At 39.7% G+C, this 20718-nt stretch overlaps 1 protein-coding gene across 1 annotated transcript in view; it reads left to right on the top strand.

The window, feature by feature from the left end:
- DCHS2 (dachsous cadherin-related 2) overlaps window positions 1-20718 on the top strand; it is a 348197-nt gene that overhangs the window by 248039 nt on the left and 79440 nt on the right. The gene's annotated exons all lie outside the window — the stretch shown is intronic.

Below are 20718 nucleotides of genomic sequence, written 5' to 3'. Positions count from 1 at the left end.
GGGGAGATTTACTAAAACTGATACACACAGAATCTGGTGCAACTGTGCATAGTAACCAATCAGCTTCTAACTTCAGCTTGTTCAATTAAGCTTTGACAATTATGCCTCATTCACACCGGGCTGATTTGACATGTGATTTGACATGCCAATTCGGAACCTATTTCTGGAAATGGCACCGTTCAAAATTGATGCAACTCTGACTTTGAGACGCGGCACCGATTCCCAACAAGTAGTTCCTGCACTACTTTTGGTGACTTTGGAGGTGATTTTAATAGACATCTGTGCATGAACCCACACAGATGTCTCTCAGATCGCCCCCAAAGACCAACTTTAGCTGAACTCGCAAGATTTCAAATGCGCATTCAGTGTGAACTTAAGCTTTTAAACCTAGAAGCTGGTTGTTTACTATGCACAGCTGCACCAGATTCTGTGTACACCAGTTTTACTAAATATCCCCCTTGTCCCAAGAAAAATATTGTCCAGGGGTGAAACAATGGACTTCATTATTCATTCCTTTCAGGGTATTTACCTTTGGTACTTGGAGCCTAGCACAGTTTGGTTTACAAAAACTATTCTAAAATGTGACACTAAGGCCCCGTACACACGATAGAATCCATCCGCAGATAAATCCCAGCAAATGGGTTTCTGCGGATAGATCCTATGGTGTGTACACGCCAGCGGATCTGTTTCCGCGGAGAAATCTCCTCTGGGATGGATTCCAGCAGATCGGATATTTGCTGTGCTGCACAACAAATCCATCTGCTGGAATCCATTCCAACGGATGGATCCGCTCGTCTGTACAGACTTACCGGATCCATTCGTCCAAAGGGATTCCCCGCACGCGTCGTAATGATTTGACGCATGTGTGGAATTCCTTATATGACAGCGTCGCGCCCGTCGCCGCGTCATAATCGCGGCGACGGCGCGACACGTCATCGGCAGAGGATTTCCGCGCGGATTTCAATGCGATGGTGTGTACACTCCATCCCATCGAAATCAGCGGAAATCTTTGAGAGGATTTATCCGTGGAAACGGTCCGCTGGACCGTATCTGCGGATAAATCCTCTCGTGTGTACGGGGCCTAAGTGTCGGTTCACACAAGAGCAGGAATTCCTGTTCAAATTACAAGCGATTCTTCAGTAGTGTGATTTGAGCCATTATTCTGTATGGCTTAAATTGCACCAATTCCACACTAAAAACGCACAGGACCCTTTCTCCTCTACCACCCCATTTGGCTACAATGCAATATAGCTATTATTTATTTGGATCACGAAACTCACCCCCTTTCCTACCATGTGACAGTGGTGGTGCTTGATGATTGGCAGCTCAGACACCCAGAGTTGTCACATAGGGGATTGAAAGACAGCCTTTGGCCCTGTGTAAGCTCCAAGTTGCAACATGCCCCTTACTTGAAAGCTCTATCAAAAGTTTGAATAAGGGACAGCCTTCCTAAGAGGGAACACATTTTTCTGATCTCTTGTTTGAGAATCCAGGGTGCTCTGGTAATCCTTTATAATTCATCTAATGTTTGTTGGTAAAACAAATATATCTATAGAAAAATATAAAACTAGATTAGAAACTTATAACAAAATTCAAATAAAATCTACCCAAACCATTATAGTATCAATTTAAGATTAACCCTAAGCATGTAACCCAATAACCAACTTAATGGCAATCTGTAAATTAACTTTTCAGGGACAGTTTATTAATGCTGAGAGATTGTTAGCCTATGCTGAAGCTTTGAACTAGCAGAGAGCACCTGCGTTTGCTGATGGTTCCGAGACTGCAATGTCTGTGACTAATGTTCAGAAACCAATTAGAATGTTTTCTAATCATGTGATTACCGTGACAGCCAATCAAGGTGATTATGTGGTGGCTGGAAACTTTTATTTTAACAAGTGAACCTCTGCTGCCTGCAGATGTCTCTCTCTGTCTCTGTGATCAGAGAATGAAGTACAATGAAAATAATTACAGTTTGGAAAAATATACCTATTTCACAAAGTTTTAAAATACTTCTGTTTAAACTAACTAAAAATCTTTCCATTTTCAGCTTATAATTAAAAATAATGAGTAGGGTATTAATTAAAACAGTATACCAAACAAAAGGCATATCTTAAAAAAAAAAAGTTATTTAGGCTGGTTATTAAACCATGTTTACTTAATGGATGAATATAGTTTCTGCCAAGTTTGGTCAGGTTATCTAACCTCAGCCCTAACCTCTTACTCGATCATTGTCCTAACTATCCTTTGCAGCAGCGAACTTATCATATGCCAAAGTAGTGATAAAGTAGATGTTGGAGTCTAATGCCCCGTACACACGATCGGAATTTCCGATGGAAAAAGTCCGACTGATTTTTCCCATCAGAAATTCTGACTGTGTGTATGTCCCATCTGAGTTTTTCCATCGGATATTTCGAGGAATTCCGTCGGAGTTTAAATAGAGAACAAGTTCTCTTTTACTCTGATGGAATTCCGTCGGAATTCCGATTTGAGTTTGGCCGGGCAAAAGCCTGATCGTGTATATGGGGCATTACAGTTCTCTGCCTCTCCACCGGTGGTAAGAAGCAATATTGTAGTTCAGTGTAATAAAGAGACCAGTTCATTTATCATGATGTAGTACACTCCTTTAGATTAAAAAAAATCTCCCAGCTAAGTACAGCTTTGGAATCCTTGGAGTTGGTATGATCCAAAATTCTTGAAAAATATTTTTGACAACTTGTTAAGTCTACAAATTTAGCCTGGGACGAAAAAAAAAGGATTATCAGCACAATATAAGAAAAGTTTCTATAACATTTTGGACACTCAGTGCACTGGTGGTATTTGCAGGTGGCTTTGTAAAATATTATTGCTATTGTTTTCAGTTTGCAAAATATTGTAAAATTATAGTGACATTCATAGCATAGCATCAGCATTTGGCATCTTTTAGTTTCACACATTGATAAACAGACCTATAGGTGTCTGAGATTATTATATAGCCAAAAAATCTTTGCATATTTTTGTTTAACATAACTTTTTGCTTAAAATTGCAAATATGGGGCTGTAAAATTGAAAATATAATGCCTGAAAAAATCAGGTCAAACCAATAAAAGAAAAAAAATAAATAAGAGTATGTAGTACTGAAATGCGTGTGTTTTATTTCCATAAAAATTCACCAAGAAATAAATGTTACATGTGACTTTATATTGCACAATTGTGAACCAGTAACATTTAATAATACTTTGTGCTATTTTTATAACTATTGTGATGATTTAAAACATGCTGTTTACTTCAGATTTAATTGCTAGCATATTGACTTTCAGAATGGAAAGGAATGTTAATTACATGTGATGAATTGTTTTGGTGCATGATTTGTAGTAGAATTTTTTATTACTACACATATCTAGAAAAACAGTCCTGCTTCTCTGAATTGTTTCTTTGAACGTACAAAGATGTTCACAAAATGTTGAATACAACAAAACAACAAAGAATGGAAGAAGTAAAAGAAAACAGCTAGCTACATTGGACCAGCTGTATGAGCATTTTTGACAATTTGAGTAATTAATATCATTTTGTCTTCTTTATTTTAAGAAGGTTAAAATGTAAAAATCCAAATTAATGGATGCACTAGAAACGCATATGGAAACTTCACTTACCTATCTTTACAAAGTTCTACTGCCATGTGAATTTCCCTTAGCATTCATCTAATTTTTAAACTTTGAAGTGTATGTTCAGTCAAAACTATTTTTGGATAAAGAGGGAATTATTAAAAAATTATATAAAAAAAATGCTTTGTATTGCTACCTGGGACTCTAAAAGAGAAAATTCTCCTCCCTTACTGTTAAAGTGACAATAGTTTTACAAAATAAAAAGTGAGAGGAAATCTTCTACAGGGTCACATACAAATACTTTTTTTAGTAGAGTAGGGTAACGTTTGTACCCTTGTGATTTTTTATTGCCCCTGTTGTAGATTTTTTTTCTCACTTCATGCCTGGTAAGACCTTTGCTATAGTGACAGTAATAGAGAGGAAATCTAACATGGGATCTAATCCTTTCTCACTTTATTAAAAAAAAAAAAAAAAAATTGGCTGACCTTTCAGTTTAACAGCTATTCAGCACACTTAAAGCGGGGGTTCCGCGGGAATTAGTTTTTTTATATGCATCTGCCGCTCTTTATATACTTAATAGTGTACTCACGTGTCCTGTTTTAATAGCCGTCTGCATTGTCATTCCGCCGTAAAAGATAATTTATAAAAACATTTCCTCAACGCTTCCATCTTGTTTGTGGGCACTCTGAAGCCCACAAGCAAATCCTTCCGGGATACAGTGAATGCTGATGTCACGTGACCGGCTGCAAAAGTCATGTGATGTATCAAATCACGCGAGAGTGCTTCTGGTGGGCTAGAGAATCGTCTCTTGGGCAGCGTCACGCTGTGCTCCCAGGAGACATTGCAAAACTAATCTAATCCCAGGAATCACTGGGGCGATCGTAGCCAAAGTGACACGCCCACTCCCGCGGGAGCTAAACCAGAAAGTGCCTGGTTCATTTGAGAGAAACAAGGTATGGAATTGCTTTAAAAATGTTTGGACAGCGAACTTTACATATAGACACTGAGGCAGTGTGATTGACCTTGATTTTAAAATTAGGGTGAACCTCCGCTTTAAGTATTTATGTTTTTTTATTTTTTATTTATATAGCACCAACATATTATGCAGCTCTTTATGCAGAGAACTTATCCCATTCCTAGCTCAAAAGATGCCATCTAATGCCCAGTTACATAAGCTATATAAGCTAAAAAGCTATGAGGACAATTTTAGAAAGAAGTTGCTTAGTCTGCTAGTATGTTTTCTGATTGTGGGTACAAATTGAGACTGACTTAGTAAAGGACTTAGGGCTCCTTTATGCCGCGTACACACGATCGGTTCATCTGATGAAAGCGGGCTGTTTTCATCAGATGAACCGTTCGTGTGTGGGCCCCATCGGTTTTTTATCCATCGGTGAAAAAACTAGGAACTTGTTTTAAAATGATCTGATGATTAAAAAACCGATAGAAAAAAACGATCGTCTGTGGGCACATCCATTGGTTAAAAATCCACGCATGCTCAGAATCAAGTCGACGCATGCTTGGAAGCATTTAACTTCATTTTTATCAGCACGTCGTTGTGTTTAAGGTCACCGCGTTCTGACACGATCGTTTTTTTTAACTGATGGTGTGTAGGCACAACTGATGAAAGTCAGCTTCATCGGATATCTGATGAAAAAATCCATCAGACCGTTTTCATTGGATGAACCGATCGTGTGTACAGGGCATTACACTTGCTTCGACTTCAACACACATTAAAGTGCCTACCACTACAGCGTGCTTTTTTGATGTGCTTTTGAGGCTTCTGCATTACTTCGGTGGTGTTTTCGATGATGCTTCAGTGGAGCTTTGGTGGTGCATTTTTCTTCTCCCCTCCTCCCCGGCTGACGTCAGCGGGAGTGCCTTTAGGCCCCGCCCGCTATAGCTGTCAGCCTGGGAGAGGAGCGAGCCGAGGAGTCACTTGAGTATTGGGAGACACTCTGATATAAGGTATAATCAGCATTTGTTTTATATAATACAGACACAGGGGCACATCATGTTATTTTACAAAGGGGATGGTATGTTTATACCACTTTAAGATTTAGCTAAAATAAATATTTGAATTTACATTATATGATGGGCAATACAAGTATGACATTCAATAACAGCTGAGTACTGTTTGTGATACTTTCTTATCTGCATCAACACTTCTATTTTAAGAACAAGATTAAAGATTTTTGTTCTAGAGGTCCAATCAGTACTTAACGCTACTTGGACTGGAACAAGGGAGCAGATCTTCCAACTGTTTGTCATTAGAAATGAAAAATAAAAAAATAAAAGTATCACATAAAGTACTGTGCTGTTACTAGTCCATTTATTTCAACTGTATTCATTGCTTTACCTTAAACAATTTTTCATCAAATAGTTTTAGTGCACTTATGTACAGTAAATATTGGGTAAATGATATTTAACATGAAATAGTTATTTGGTTTAATGGTTATTTTTGGCAGTTGCCAATCATTTTGCTTCAGGAAATAACTTTACTGTAAAACACGAAAGGAAGACAGCTGCCCATCTAGTAGAATAGGTATATCCGTGGGAATGGCTTGAATTTTAATTTCATGTGATGGTCTGATGATTTGTGCAGAAACGTTACATCATGGGAATGGTAAATAATACAGTTGATAGAGTAAACATAAGCATGGATCTCAAAAGGGAAATATGTTTGTTATGGAAAGCCTAATAAACCTCCTTTTTCCTAGATTTAAATTAAGAAATGTTCAAAAAACAAAAATCTACATTCATCCAAAAACTTTTTCAAATTAGATTCAAATAATTTTATATTCTGATGTATGTTATGGTAATGAATACAGTGATGACACTCCATTGTTGCTGGTTAATTCTGAAATTTAACTGAAAGCTAGCAAGAGTTTGAATAAACATAACTATAGAATTCATGTAACAAAGTGTGATAAAAAAATGTTGTTTAATTTGTATAGCAAACTTGCTCTAGGCTTTCAGATAAGAACATTTCAAAATCAATGAATCAACTGATTTAATCATTAGTAGTTAGCAGTACCTATAACAAAAGAGGAAGGGTATGTCTTCAACAGGGATCGATTCTTGAACAACAGAGTGTTAGTTGTGGGTGCTATTTGAGGGGGGAATTAATTCAGATAGGTTTATAGTAAAATATACTTATGCACTTTATATTTCAATGTATAGTCCTAAATCTAGACAAAAAAAAAAATCACTTTTATTGAACATTTTCCCCTTTTTCCAAACTGTCCTCCAAGTACACTTTTCGAAGACTCCTTGCGGACAGTACACAACATATACTGCGTTCCTTGTAGAAATAAACCCCTCACTATGACAAATCTACCAAATAAACATACATAATGTTCTTACACAAAAGAACAGTTTCCAAATGTATATTGATAAAAGTTGTAAAAATATTCCTTCTTGCTGGGAACCAAACTATTGTTTACACAGGGGTCTTCAAGATCCAAAAACACTGATATGCGACCTTAGAAATTAGACCGGAGCAATGACCTTAAAGCAGTATTACACGCTCACTAGCAGAAGGTCTCCAGTGTGTAGTCTGTCAGAGCGCTTGTGATTTTGAGAGTCATTTCCGAACAATTGGCTTGTTCATTGTGTGTTATGCTTTTGATGCATGAAAACCCAATTGGAAACAAACACATTTGCTTATTTAGATTTTACTTTTGTTAATAGCATTCTATAATAAGATTACTTGGCACAGCATGATACGTTTAAATATTTGAGTTATATATAAACCTTTGTGGTGGATATGTTTTGAAGCTAAACTTAACTCAAAACTTGAGTGCTTGATCCTGCTTGTTTTTCCATTAGGCAAAAATATGATGTATTTAATAAGAACCAGCTGAAGACGTTAGATGATAGCTCTGCGACGTTGGTTGCAGCTCAATGCGCCAAAAAACATGCTGTTTTATATTATTTCATCAAAGGTACAAATAAGCCCATGACCTTGGGCATGTTTATGTATTTGCATCTAAAACCACTTCACTGTTTTTCACTGTCACAAATATTACACATCACATCTGATGGGGGAAAAAAAATCATGACTTGTTTACCTGGCTAAATTAACTTTTTATTACAGAGTGATTGGGATGTGGAATTACAGAATAAAACACAAGCAACACATAGCACTTAGGAACATCAAAACACCACTTCCTGTGCCCTAGTTTAACATAATCTGTGGAATGCTGATTGTCAATTAGGAGAGCGATTCAGCATCTATGTCTATGTCTGATTAAAAAGCATGACAATTATGCCGCTTAATTAACATAGGTTAGGAAAAACAACAATATTGCACAGACACAAGCATGCAGAGAGCAATTTATCACACTAAAAAAAAAAAAAAAAAGTTTTAAATTAAGAATAAAATGTTTATGCATTAATCTAACTTTTACATACTACAATTTATATTTTACGGTATCAGACTGTAACACATTTTTAGTTTACGGGAAAAAAAATGTTTGTTTGCTTTGTTACTGAACTTGATTGCCAATTTGGGTTTATTTTATGACCTTTGGAAATCATACATAAATAATGTTGTTGTCACTGGTCCCTGTATGCATAGAAAGCTGGAATGGAAAAAGCTAAACCCTAAAATAAACAGAGTTAGAACACCTGGACAACAAGAGGCCTATTAGATGAGGCTCTTAAGTCTTTAAAGTAGAACTAAAGGCAGAACTTTGTTTTATTTTGGATAGGGTAAGGGAGGTTTATAACCCCTGACAGTTTTTTTGGGCGTCTGTGTCCTATTGGGGAGATTTCCCGTCACTTCCTTACATAATTGCATAGTTGGTAAAGTTGAATAAAGACACCAGTCTATCCAATATAACCTGTGTGGGTATGTGGGTTTATGTTAGTATTATTTTCCATATGCCTGTATTGTGCATTCACTAAGTTGCTGATCTAAGAGTGATTAAAAAAATGTGATATTCCCCAAAGACACCACCCACTGTGGAAAGAAACAGTTTAAGGTAAAACCACTTATTTTCCAACTTCATTGAGTGTCCACAAATCCTGACAAGCAATTGAAGACCAAATAGTTTCCTCCCTATGCTAGAATCACCATTAAGATATTTGTATCTCAACACGTGTGAGGTCCCGTAGGATACGGGTACACACTCCAACAGACCGGCCGGCTGTTTTTATCTAATGCTTGTTTACTGCTGAGATGCTGTAAGTGTACATCTATCTTTTACCCATTAAATCCTGTACGGTTTTACGCTATGGGCTGCCTTTGATTTCTTTTTATGTTGACCTGCCTGACGATCTATGAGGGATTGAGTTTATATCCATATTACACCAACTGGGATTGTGGATTGCCTACATCTCTATTATGACAGCGGTTGTCTCTACAGATTTGCTGGTTTTGATCTCATAGAGATCAGAGACTCTGGTAAGGGTCTGTGTTACTCGGTGGTGGAGGTCTCCTGTGTGTCAATCACCTATTGATGAAATATACTACACCTGGGATTCAATGTTTCCTGCTGTGTTATCTATGGACTTCATATCTGCACTATTTGTCCTTTTGTCTTTTCACATTTTCTGGACTGTTTAAGCACCATTATTGTGTATACTTTGTTCACACAAATGTATCGTTTGTATGACACTTATTAGTGTAAAGCGCGACTCCTTTATTTTTATTTTGTATTTCTATGTTGTATGACATTTTGAGACGCTGCTGTGTGTGATTTTTACATTGGGTCTGCGCAATTCTTTCTTTTTTTCATATTTGTATCTCACTATCATATCCCCTCTTAAGCGTCTCTTCTTCGGGGAGAATCGGTTTAATGTTTGTAGCCATTCCTCGTAACTGAGGTCCTCCAGCACCCATATTCCTTTAATACGGTCAAAGCAGGAAGTAGGAGGAAATCCCTTCAAAGTAAGGAAATCCCTTGTTTTGACCAGGGTCACCAGAACTTGAGTCTCCATTGAAAGATGTTTTCCTTTATTATTGTTCTAGAACAGGGATTGCCAAACTACGGCCATCCAGCTGTTGCGGGACTACGCATCTCATGTGGCATTGCAAAACTCTGACATTCACAGACATGACTAGGTATGATGGAAATTTTAGTTCCTGAACAATTGGAGGGGCCGTAGTTTGGAGATCCCTGTTCTAGAGACAACCCAAAATGTGAGATTTTCTTTCACCTTTAGTTTCAGTGATTACAGTAAACAGAACAAATAGAGAGTGCAGACAGCAAGAAAAACCAGACAGGTGTTCTAATCCCGTTCCACTCTATCCAAAAAATGAAGAAAAATAAAATAAAAGTTTTAGGGGCAGATCCTCAAAGAAATTTTAAATTTTGCGCTTTGTATCTTTGTTTTGGTATCCACCAAACAAGGTACGACGGCATCTGTGTTAGATCCGACAGGCGTACGCCTTAGTACGTCGGCGGATCTAAGATGCAATTTTCCGGTGGCCGCTGGGTGGCGTCCACGTCATAATCCGCGGCGAGTATGCAAATTAGCTATTTCCGATGATCCACGAACGTACGCCTTTCCGTTCGGCTTTTTCCGGCGTATAGTTAAAGCTGCTATCTGGTGGCGTAGTCAATGTTAAGTATGGCCGCCGTTCCCGCGTATAATTTTGAAAATGTTTCTTTGTTTGCGTAAGTCGTCCGTGAATGGGGCTGGACGCCATTTACGTTCACGCCGAAAACAATGACGTCCTTGCGACGTCATTTGGAGCAATGCACCCTGGGAGTTTTGACAGACGGGGCATGCGCAGTTCGTTCGGCGCGGGGACACGCTTCATTTAAATGAAACACGACCCCTACTCGCCGCATTTGAATTCCACGCCCTTACGCCGCGAGAGATACACTACGCCGCCGTAACTTACGGCGCAAATTCTTTCTGGATTCAAACCAAAGCCAGGTAAGTTATGGCGGCGTAGCGTATCTCAGATACGCTGCGCCGGTGCAGATCTTTGTGAATCTGCCCCTAAGTCTTTAGTTATGCTTTAAGTTTCAGAGTGCTAGACTTTCAGAGTGAGGGGACAGTGCTTATATTAGAGATAAAAACCTATATAGCACCACTATGTAATTCTATCTTTGAACAACAATCAACATGTGTGCAAAAAGGAAACAAGCATATTTACAGAGATCAAACATAATTGCTTTGCCTTAATATACTGCCCAATTCCCGAACAATTTTCTACAAAATGTTCTTTCTTGTTTTTTTCTTGTTTGCTTGTAACAGATGAGCAAAGTAATTTGGCAAGCATTGAAGTGAATATATATTTTCAGAGTCATTTGTAAAAGATGGGATGAAATCGTTTTTGTAAATGGTAGAACAAACAAAGCAGTTTAACGAAACTGTATATGAATTTGAAATTTTTGTGCAAGTATAAAATACAAAGATGTAAATAAATTCAAATGCCCATTGTCACACCTGTAGCTGCTAACTGCTACTTTTTGGATAACATAACAGTTATAACAGGTAAATTCCATTTATAATTTGGCTATGAAGCGGTTTCAGTTATAGTCTTTCAGCCCTGATTCACATTGGTCAAATCGCATGTCAAATCGGCGGCCCCGTCCTAATCAGTGCGATGCTGCATTTGCGGCAATGGCCCGTCCTAATCAGTGCGACGCTGCATGTACTACTTTTTGCGATTTTGGGGTGTGATTTCCATTGGCATCTGTGCAAAAACCCACATAGATGTCTGTGAAATCACCGCTAGAATCAGGACTGACATACGGGAATGAAATTGTGCGAGTTCAGCTGAACTCGCATGGCTTGATGCCCGCAGCTCAGTGTGAACCTGGGCTAAATCATGTTTTTTCATGGAAAACCCAAGGGGGAAAATTGAGCCTGGCACAAAAATCATGCAGCAATCAAATAATTTTCCTATTTAAAAGAGTGCAGGACTCTTTAAAGGTTAAGTTCACCTTTGTTCACTTTTTTTCTAAATTCCAGCTCCCCTATGTACCCATATAGCATTATTGTACTTATTTTGCAAAAACAGCTTTCCATTTATTCTATCCACACTTACCTCACTTTCTTCATGAATGTTTAAAAACCCTGGTTCAGTACTTCTGCTTTATTTCCTGAACAGACTTTAGGTCATGACACAGGAAGGAGATCACCAACTGAGGGTAGATGATGCAGGGTGTGTGCTAATGAAAACAGCTGATCAACTTCTTCCTCTGTCATGACCTGAAGTCAGGCAGAAGTAATGGAGCAGTGTTTATAAACATCCACAAAGAAAGTGAGGTAAGCATGTGTAGAATAAATAGAAAGCTGTTTTATTTTTGCAAAAATAATTACAATGTTATATGCAGTAGGTACATAAGGGAGCTGAAATTTAGAAAAAAAGGTGAATTTAGCCTTTAACCATTACAACAAAGTTATTTGCAGCTACCTTCAGGTGTTTATGAATGAATGAATGAATGAATGACTTGTATAGCGCAACTCATGCGAACTGAATCGCCTCTGGGCACTTTTTCCAGCCAGTGTCTGCTTGGCTGGTGCGGTCATTTTACCCCGTAGGATCGTGACACGCTTGGGACACACAGTCATACACACAGATATACATATATATACTGGGCCAATTTGGACAAGATCCAATTTACCTACCAGCATGTCTTTTGGAGTCTTTTATAATATTGTAAAGAAAAAAAAGAAAAAAAAAGCAAGGATACTCTGCAGTATAACCCCTCCCATTCCCAGCTAGCCACAGCTTTTGCTATTGTAGCCTGTGCCCCATTTCTTCTGTGGCATTGTCAAGCTGGCTGCCGAAAGTACAGAGGCTTTGCTGAGAGGGAGAGATAGCCTACCAGTCCCTGCGGGGGATATCTCTCCTCTCCCCCTTTTTTCTCCACACTGACTTGCACAGACATTTACCCGCTCTCTGCTCCCTGTGTTCCTATTGGCAGGAGGAGAGGGAGCCAATCAGGGGAGGAGCTAATATCACAAACCAACCAGAAGGATTTTAATAACATCAGCAGCTGCAAAGGATCCTGGGACATGTAGTTCTCATCTAAAACTGCCCCATAGCCTTGTATGGGGGCAGGAATTACAAGAGCCAGCATGCTTTGTGGGCAAAGAAACAAAAGGGATTTCAGATACCACGAGTCAAGGGAAGAGACTGGACTGGACTCCCAGGTCAGTGGACCGCGTGATATCAGGCATCCACTGCTGGTCAGGACACCCAGCCTGAGAGAGGTGCCAGGTGCATATCCAGGCACACATGCACCAACAGCGTGAGGCATTCCAGTGTGAGGTGACCAAATGTGTTACCAAAAGAGCCTGCCTGTTCCAGGACATTTGTTTGGACCTTGACTGCAGGAATGGTGAGAGGGCACTTGCCCATTTGCAGGAAAAAAAAATCAGTGCTCACAGTGAGATTCTTCACTTTGCCCGCACTTACCAGAACCTGGGTCTTGTTAATGGCCTGTTAAGCAGTTATAGTGTCTGCCTTGCTGTCTGGATACTGTCAGCATACCACACAGATGCACTTTGCTAGGGAGGAATTTAAGTGTACCAACTAAAGTGGGACTGAAGGGACTGAAGTTATTGGTGCCACACGGACACACATACTCAGGGCTCTGTATATGTAGTGGGTGTGCAGGACAGTTTACCTTGGGGGCTGTCCCAATAAATGTTGATTTGAGTACAGTTCATCCTTTCCCTGCTACTATATTTCTCCTGTGCATACACAGCCAACGATATTCGATATTCACCACTAGGTGGCAGTACAATCTAAACACATATAAAGACCACACATAGCCCATAATCACAGCTTGAGAAAGGAGCGCACACCTTGCATAATCTCTTGGTGTGCATGCTCTGAAACGTGTTAAGCAGGTGGGAGAATGGATAAACAGCCGCACTCCAAAAAGTCTTGTTGAAAAAAGACGTGCTCTTTATTGTAAAAAGGAAAAAATGCACAGCACACAACAGCATACAGTGGGATAGACAGCTGACGCGTTTCGCATTAACAACTAATGCTTAGTCATAGCTCTGACTTAGCTATGACTAAGCATTAGTTGTTAATGCGAAACGCGTCAGCTGTCTATCCCACTGTATGCTGTTGTGTGCTGTGCATTTTTTCCTTTTTACAATAAAGAGCACGTCTTTTTTCAACAAGACTTTTTGGAGTGCGACTGTCCATCCATTCTCCCACCTGCTTAATTCTATGCATTGCCAGCACCCGTGTGATTCCTGAGTGGACATTGATTACCTGCCTGTGCTGAGCGGCGGTCTCCCTACCTACCTCTGAAACGTGTTGCTTTATGGCAGTACAGTCATTTACAGTACTCCATTGAACTCTGCACTCCTGCCTTCTCTGTGACTGGCCGAATGCGCCCCAAGCCTCGTTCTGTATCCTGCATGGATCCCGGAAGTCGCCTGTGACATAGGATGCTGACAGCATGGAGAAACAAAGCTGAAATACCATCCGAACTGCAGAGATCTACATATGACTCTACTGGACTCCCCTGCCCTGAACATAAAGAATTTTAAATGTGAGTGTTTTAATGCATCTGGCTATTAAATTCTAAACAGTCTTGCTAAGAGGCGCCTGTTGCTTTGTTTTTCTCTTTTACATATCTGTAGTGGCTTCAACTCCCCGTACAAGGCTACCCTACCCACATAGACTGTACATCTTCACATAGAGCTATATATGCTTAAAGGACTACCTTATGAACTTACAGTTTGCTTCTTAATATACCATAACCTGTGCCGCCACCTGTTGTTGTTATGCATTGGTTCCTGCTGGGGGAGATTTCCTTGGCACATAGTGAAACACGTGGAGTTTAGGGTAGGGTGTCTTACAGGACCAGGCCCATGGACTAGTTGTGGCAGAGCCTTGTACCTGAAGACCCCTGTGAGGGGTATGCCCAAAATGGAGGGCAAAGCCTGAATGGGGTTAATCCCCTGTTACTCCTGCCTTCCTTATTCTCCTGCTGAGTACAGAGCAGAATCGCTTTAAACTTTTCGGATGTCCCTTATTCTCATAGGTGTGCGCAGCCTATTGCATTAGGGTGTGCACCCCAAACCTTCAACACATATGCGTTTGACAGAATTACCGGCCTCTTCCCCACTCACCATTCTGAAACAATGGGGGAAAAAGGGGGAGCAAGGGAGCACATGGGGGACCCGAGCAACAGAAGGAAATGGAACAGGGAAAGGAGGGGTGCAATATATTAGCACCGATCCCCTATATTTTCCTCCTGTGGCAGCTGAATGTTGACAAAAAGGGAGAGGAGGCGAAGCCTACTTTCAGCTGCTGCAGGAGGAAAATACAGATCAGTTCCACTAAATTCCACCCCCACCACCTCTCCTTTCCAGGTTCTAAAGGGTCGGCAAGGAAGGACTGCGGTTTACCGATCACCTGCCCACCATTGACAGGTTGCCAACCCCAGAATTAGGGTGTGCCCAGGCACACCTGGCACACCCCTTGCGCACGCCTATGCTTATTCTTTAGATCCATTTTTAACAGTAGGTTGCTTAGAGTGCCAGGGTTAATTTTAGAACCTACTGTAACCAACTGTAATTCACTAGCCTGACATTTTTGGCACTACTTTACTCATCCCGGTTGGTGACTAGTGTGCCTGCGCTAGCTCGTTTTCATCTGATCTTCTGCATTTGTGTATCCGGACATCTCCTGGTTCTTCTCTGTGGGCAAAATATAGCAGCTGTTCTATATACAATGAGCGCAACCACCACTAACTTACTTTATTATAAATGATATTGACTGACAGTGTATATTAAGTTGCCAGCTGTACACTCTATAGTCTTCTCACAACACCCTTATGATACCAATACAAAATAAACTAGTGCAGAACAACAAATTCAATACATATGCATATACAGTCAGGTCCATAAATATTGGGACATCGACACAATTCTAATCTTTTTGGCTCTATACACCACCACAATGGATTTGAATTGAAATGAGCAAGATGTGCTTTAACTGCAGACTTGCAGCTTTAATTTGAGGGTATTTACAGCCAAATCAGGTGAACGGTGTAGGAATTACTACAATTTGTGCCTCCCACTTTTTAAGGGACCAAAAGTAATGGGACAATTGGCTACTCAGCTGTTCCATGGCCAGGTGTGTGTTATTCCCTCATTATCCCATTTACAAGGAGCAGATTAAAGGTCCAGAGTTCATTTCAAGTGTGCTATTTGAATTTGGAATCTGTTGCTGTTAACTCTCAATATGAGATCAAAATAGCTGTCACTATCAGTGAAGCAAGCCATCATTAGGCTGAAAAAAACAAAACAAACCCATCAGAGTGATATCAAAAACATTAGGTGTGGCCAAATCAACTGTTTGGAACATTCTTAAAAGGAAAGACTTGATTGTATGCTTTATTGATTTGTTTCTCCTCAATACACAGCCCATGTTGCATTACTAGCTATACCAGAGAATGAAACCTTTAACACTGTAAATTGCAACACGATGCTGCTTTAATAATTACGTTTAAAGGCAAGATTACATGCACATGGGTGCAATAAAATATGCCCATTTACACGTTTTACTTCTGCCAGTTCCTGTGTAAAAAATACTTGATCTGTGTAAGATGTTTGCTCGTAATTTCATTCTAGTGGCTAGAATATTCACTTGTTGTAGCCACTAGGCTGAAATATGGGCGTATGCATGCGTTTTTGCAAATTTTAAACACACATGTGCATGTTTATGCATGCATATGTGTAAATTATGCCAGTATGCTGAACGCAGGTTGGGACATTTATGCACCTGAATGCTGCTCTAAAATACAGCCATAAATATTACAATGTGTATTGACACTTTGGCTAATTCTGAGCTGTGTTTAGAGGCATAAAAAAATGCTTTTTAAAGTGGAGGTTCACCCTATAAAACATTTCTAACACTACATCCAGCACCGTGCTGCATATAAAATGTCACTGACCTTTATTATTTTCCCCCCGTAGATATCGTTTAGCCGTAGAATTCACCGCGGCTTCCGGGTAGGGTGCGCAGGCGCCGAATAGAGCCGAGCCGACCCGAGCTTCTTTCGGGAAGTCGTGACGCGCTGTGTGCGCTGTCGTTTAGCATGCCAATTGATTCGCATGTCAATAGGAACGCCCACTCCCGCGGGATTCCCTACCCGGAAGCCGTGGTGAATTCCACGGCTAAACGATATCTACGGGGGAAAAAAACAAAGGCCAGTGACATTTTATATGCAGCACGGTGCTGGATGTAGTGTTAGAAATTTTTTATAGGGTGAACCTCCACTTTAAGTGCATGTAGCCTAAATGTTTATAAATTAGGAAGATTTTTTTTTTTTTACATGTTTATTTTATTACTAATGCAAATAAAAAGTAAATATAAATGCCAGTATCTTATTGGTATGTACCGGTATATTTATTTTATGATTTTGTTTAATACTTCTCTCATATGGTCAGCGTTGTGTGTTTTTATGTGCATGTTCAGACAAATCAGTGCTTCTGAAAACAGATTTAGTGGTTTGTGGGCAATGCAATTGTCTAATCCTGCTCAGTTGAACTCCATCTTAAACATGTTTAAATAATTTGTCTACTAGATTTTAAGGTTAGTTTAGGTAACAAACTGCTAACCATGTTTGGCCATCTGCCTCCTGTCTGACTGAAACCTGACTTCTTAGTGACCCAGCCCAGGCATCAAAAATTTGGTGTCCTGATGCTGCTTGAATACATGAACAAATGTCTTTCTCAAATAAAATTATGCAAGTGTGCCTTGTAAGAATTGTATTGTATTTGACCCAGTAAAAAAATAACGTATAAATCCTAATAATGGGAATTCACACTTGCTTTGGAAACATATTTTATAGCTCCATATACAAGACTTGACATATTAGAACGTGGCCCAAAGGAGAGATAGCTAAAAGACAGCTAAAAGGTTAATTGGACAATTACCGTTCTGGCATAATTCATTTGCATACTTGTCCTGACACTTATAATTCACTTTGTGCCATTTTTAGAGCCCAGACATTTCTTAAAAGATGTTCTGTGAAATATGCTGCAATAATTTAACATAATATCATTTTATTGCTCTAAACTTAAATTATGTTTAAAATAGATCTGTGCTGATCTCATTTTTTGAAAATGCTAATTGCCTGGCTGTTACGCTGATCTAATGTCTTCATTACTTTTTAAACTACTGACCCTGAACAAGTATATTAATAAAGCTTTCTGACTTCACTGGTTATGTGCATGTTACAGGTCAATGACTCAGAAAGTATTATGCCCTGTACACACGATCGGATATCTGATGGAATCTAATCCGATGGCTTTTTTCGTCGGATATCCAATGAAGGTGACTTTCATCAGTCTTGCCTACACACCATCAGTCAATAATCCGACCAAGTCCAAACGCGGTGACGTAAAACACTACGACGTGCTGAGAAAAATTTCAATGCTTCCAAGCATGCGTCGACTTAATTCTGAGCATAACGATGGACTTCCACACCGTTTTTTTCTATTGTTTTTTTTTATCCATAGCATTTATCCATAGCAAAATTTTAAAACATGTTCTATTTTTTTTCACCTATGGAAAACAAACCGATGGGGCCCACACACTATCGGTTTGTCCGATGAAAACGGTGCCTTGGTCCGTTTTCATCAAACAAACTGATCATGTGTACTGGACTTTAGGCTCCATGCACGGTAGCATTTTTTTTTTCTGCTGCAATATTTTTTTATTGACATAAAATAAAAAGATATATAGCTGTAACAATCCCATGCACACATAACAGTGCAACATAAGAAACAAAAAATAAATATATATATATATATATATATATATATATATATATATATATATATATATATATATATATATATGAGGTATGTGTTGCAACAGAAAGGCAGTCAATATAAAAACACAATGGGCCAGAATCACAAAGAGTAGACAATCACAATCAGTAGATACACCGACGTAACTCGCAATCTAAGCCCGTCGCATGTTTAAGTGTATGCTCAAACTGAGATACACTTAAACCTACCTAAGATACGACGGCCTGCGCCGTCGTATCTTAGGGTGCAATATTTCGGCTGGCCACTAGGTGGCGCTTCCATTGAGTTTGGTGTAAAATATGCAAATTAGTAGATACGGCGATTCACGAACGTACGCTTGCCCGTCGCAGTAAAGATACGCTGTTTCTGTAAGAGCTATGCTGGCGTAAAGATAAAGCTGCTCCCTAGGTGGCATATCCTATGTTAAGTATGGCCGTCGTTCCCGCGTCGAAATTTTACGTAGTTTGCGTAAGTCGTCCGTGAATGGGGCTGGACGCCATTTACGTCCACGTCAAAACCAATGACGTCCTTGCGACGTCATTTAGAGCAATGCACCCTGGGATTTTTTAGGGACGGCGCATGCCCGCCCCCTACCCGCCAAATTTGAATTCCGCCGGGTGTTTTACGCTACGCCGCCGCAACTTTACAGGCAAGTGCTTTGTGAATAAAGCACTTGCCTGAAAAACTTGCGGCGGCGTAACGTAAATCAAATACGTTACGCCCGCCCAAAAGTACGCCCATCTACGTGAATCTGGCCCACTGTTTATTGCTAAATGATGATTACGTAACAGGTCAGAAAAAAAAACATTCATAGGTTTGTGTCCATAATGACAACATGTAGCAAAGATTGTATGTAAAAAACTGGCAACAACAATAAAGGATACATTGTATAATAAACATATGATCATTACATTAACATAATACATTATAGGGTATATAACAGCCATCCTAGAGGACACGGACCACCTCAGAAACAGTATAAAGATAACATTTGCATATATGAAATTGGTTAAACCATCCAATGGAGATGAGACGCATCAAATTATCCCTACGCGTTTTGTGGATTTAATCCATTCTTCAGGGACAAATGCATTGAATATCTATGAAAAAACACAAATAAATCAAATAGAAAATAATATTGTATAAAACAATCTAGCCAGGGTGCCTGACAAAGATGAATATTAACCAAGGAGAGGAGAGTGCTTCTCCCCCTTGGGTGCTTACATATGAGCTAAATATGAAGTGGTGAGATAGCAACAAAAGTGCTGCTCAAGGCCTCTGTCATGGGAGCTGAGGTACTGGGACCCCTCCTCCTCCCCTACGTTCGTCAAGCCAGCGTAACACTGGGCAGGATCCTGTGCTGGGCTTGGAGAATATAAGACAGCGTCGCATGACTGCGCAATTGTTATTCAAAATGTGACAGCACTCAAAGCTGAAAATTGGATTGGGCAGGAAGGGAGGAAGTCCAAGGTATTGAAGTGGTTAATGATGCTTAAAGTGAAACAATAAAAATTCTAAATTGCTTTAATTATAGTGCATGGGGGGGGGGGGGTCCCCTTAGTCTGTATGTAAAGTGGCACATCTGTACCATGTATAGAACCTGCTGCAGTAAAACTGACATTTATAAAGAAAACCAAATTACACCTAAATTACCATTCCTGGCAATATGAAAATGTTTAAAAAATGTGTGGGGGTCTCCCCCAATCCATACAAGGCCTTTTGGGTCTGGTATGGATTTTAAGGGGAACCCCATGCCCCCAATATTCATACCAGACCCTTATCTGAGAATGGCAGGTCAGGAAAGGGGGGGGGGGGACGAGCAAGCGGACCACCCCTCCTGAATCATCCCAGGCCACATGTCCTCAACATGGGGGGATGCTTAGGGGCAGGGGGGCTTGCACACCATTTTTTCACTATTTTCACAATTTTTTGCAGCGCACAGTGCATTGTGGGGTGCCACGCAAATTCTGGAGTTCGCTTAATGGGCAATGATCGGGCCAAACCTTTGCTGGCCTCAAACTGTTCACCCAAATCTAATTGGGGGTGCAGAATGAATCCTGTATAGTGTGTGGACTGCTATTAGTTGCAACAATATAAAGTTTACCAACAGGGGCTATGATCATATAAACACACAAGATTTAATGGTGGTCATACATGTAACGGTCTGATCAGACAATTGATGTGATGTGGTGTGATGATATGGCTGTGTGCTAAAATATGACAGGACAGAAAGGTAAGTGGGCATAGCACAGGCATATGTTTTGACTAAAAGCAGACTGAAATAATATTTAATATTTTATATAAAATATTTTGTATTTTATAAATTGGGAGTCAGGTGATTTTGGTTCAATTTAGCAAAGGTTTGGCTGTTTGGACA

This window comes from Rana temporaria, chromosome 1 (genome assembly GCF_905171775.1).
Source record: "Rana temporaria chromosome 1, aRanTem1.1, whole genome shotgun sequence".
NCBI lineage: Eukaryota > Metazoa > Chordata > Amphibia > Anura > Ranidae > Rana > Rana temporaria.
This window is presented reverse-complemented; position numbering and strand designations above follow the sequence as displayed.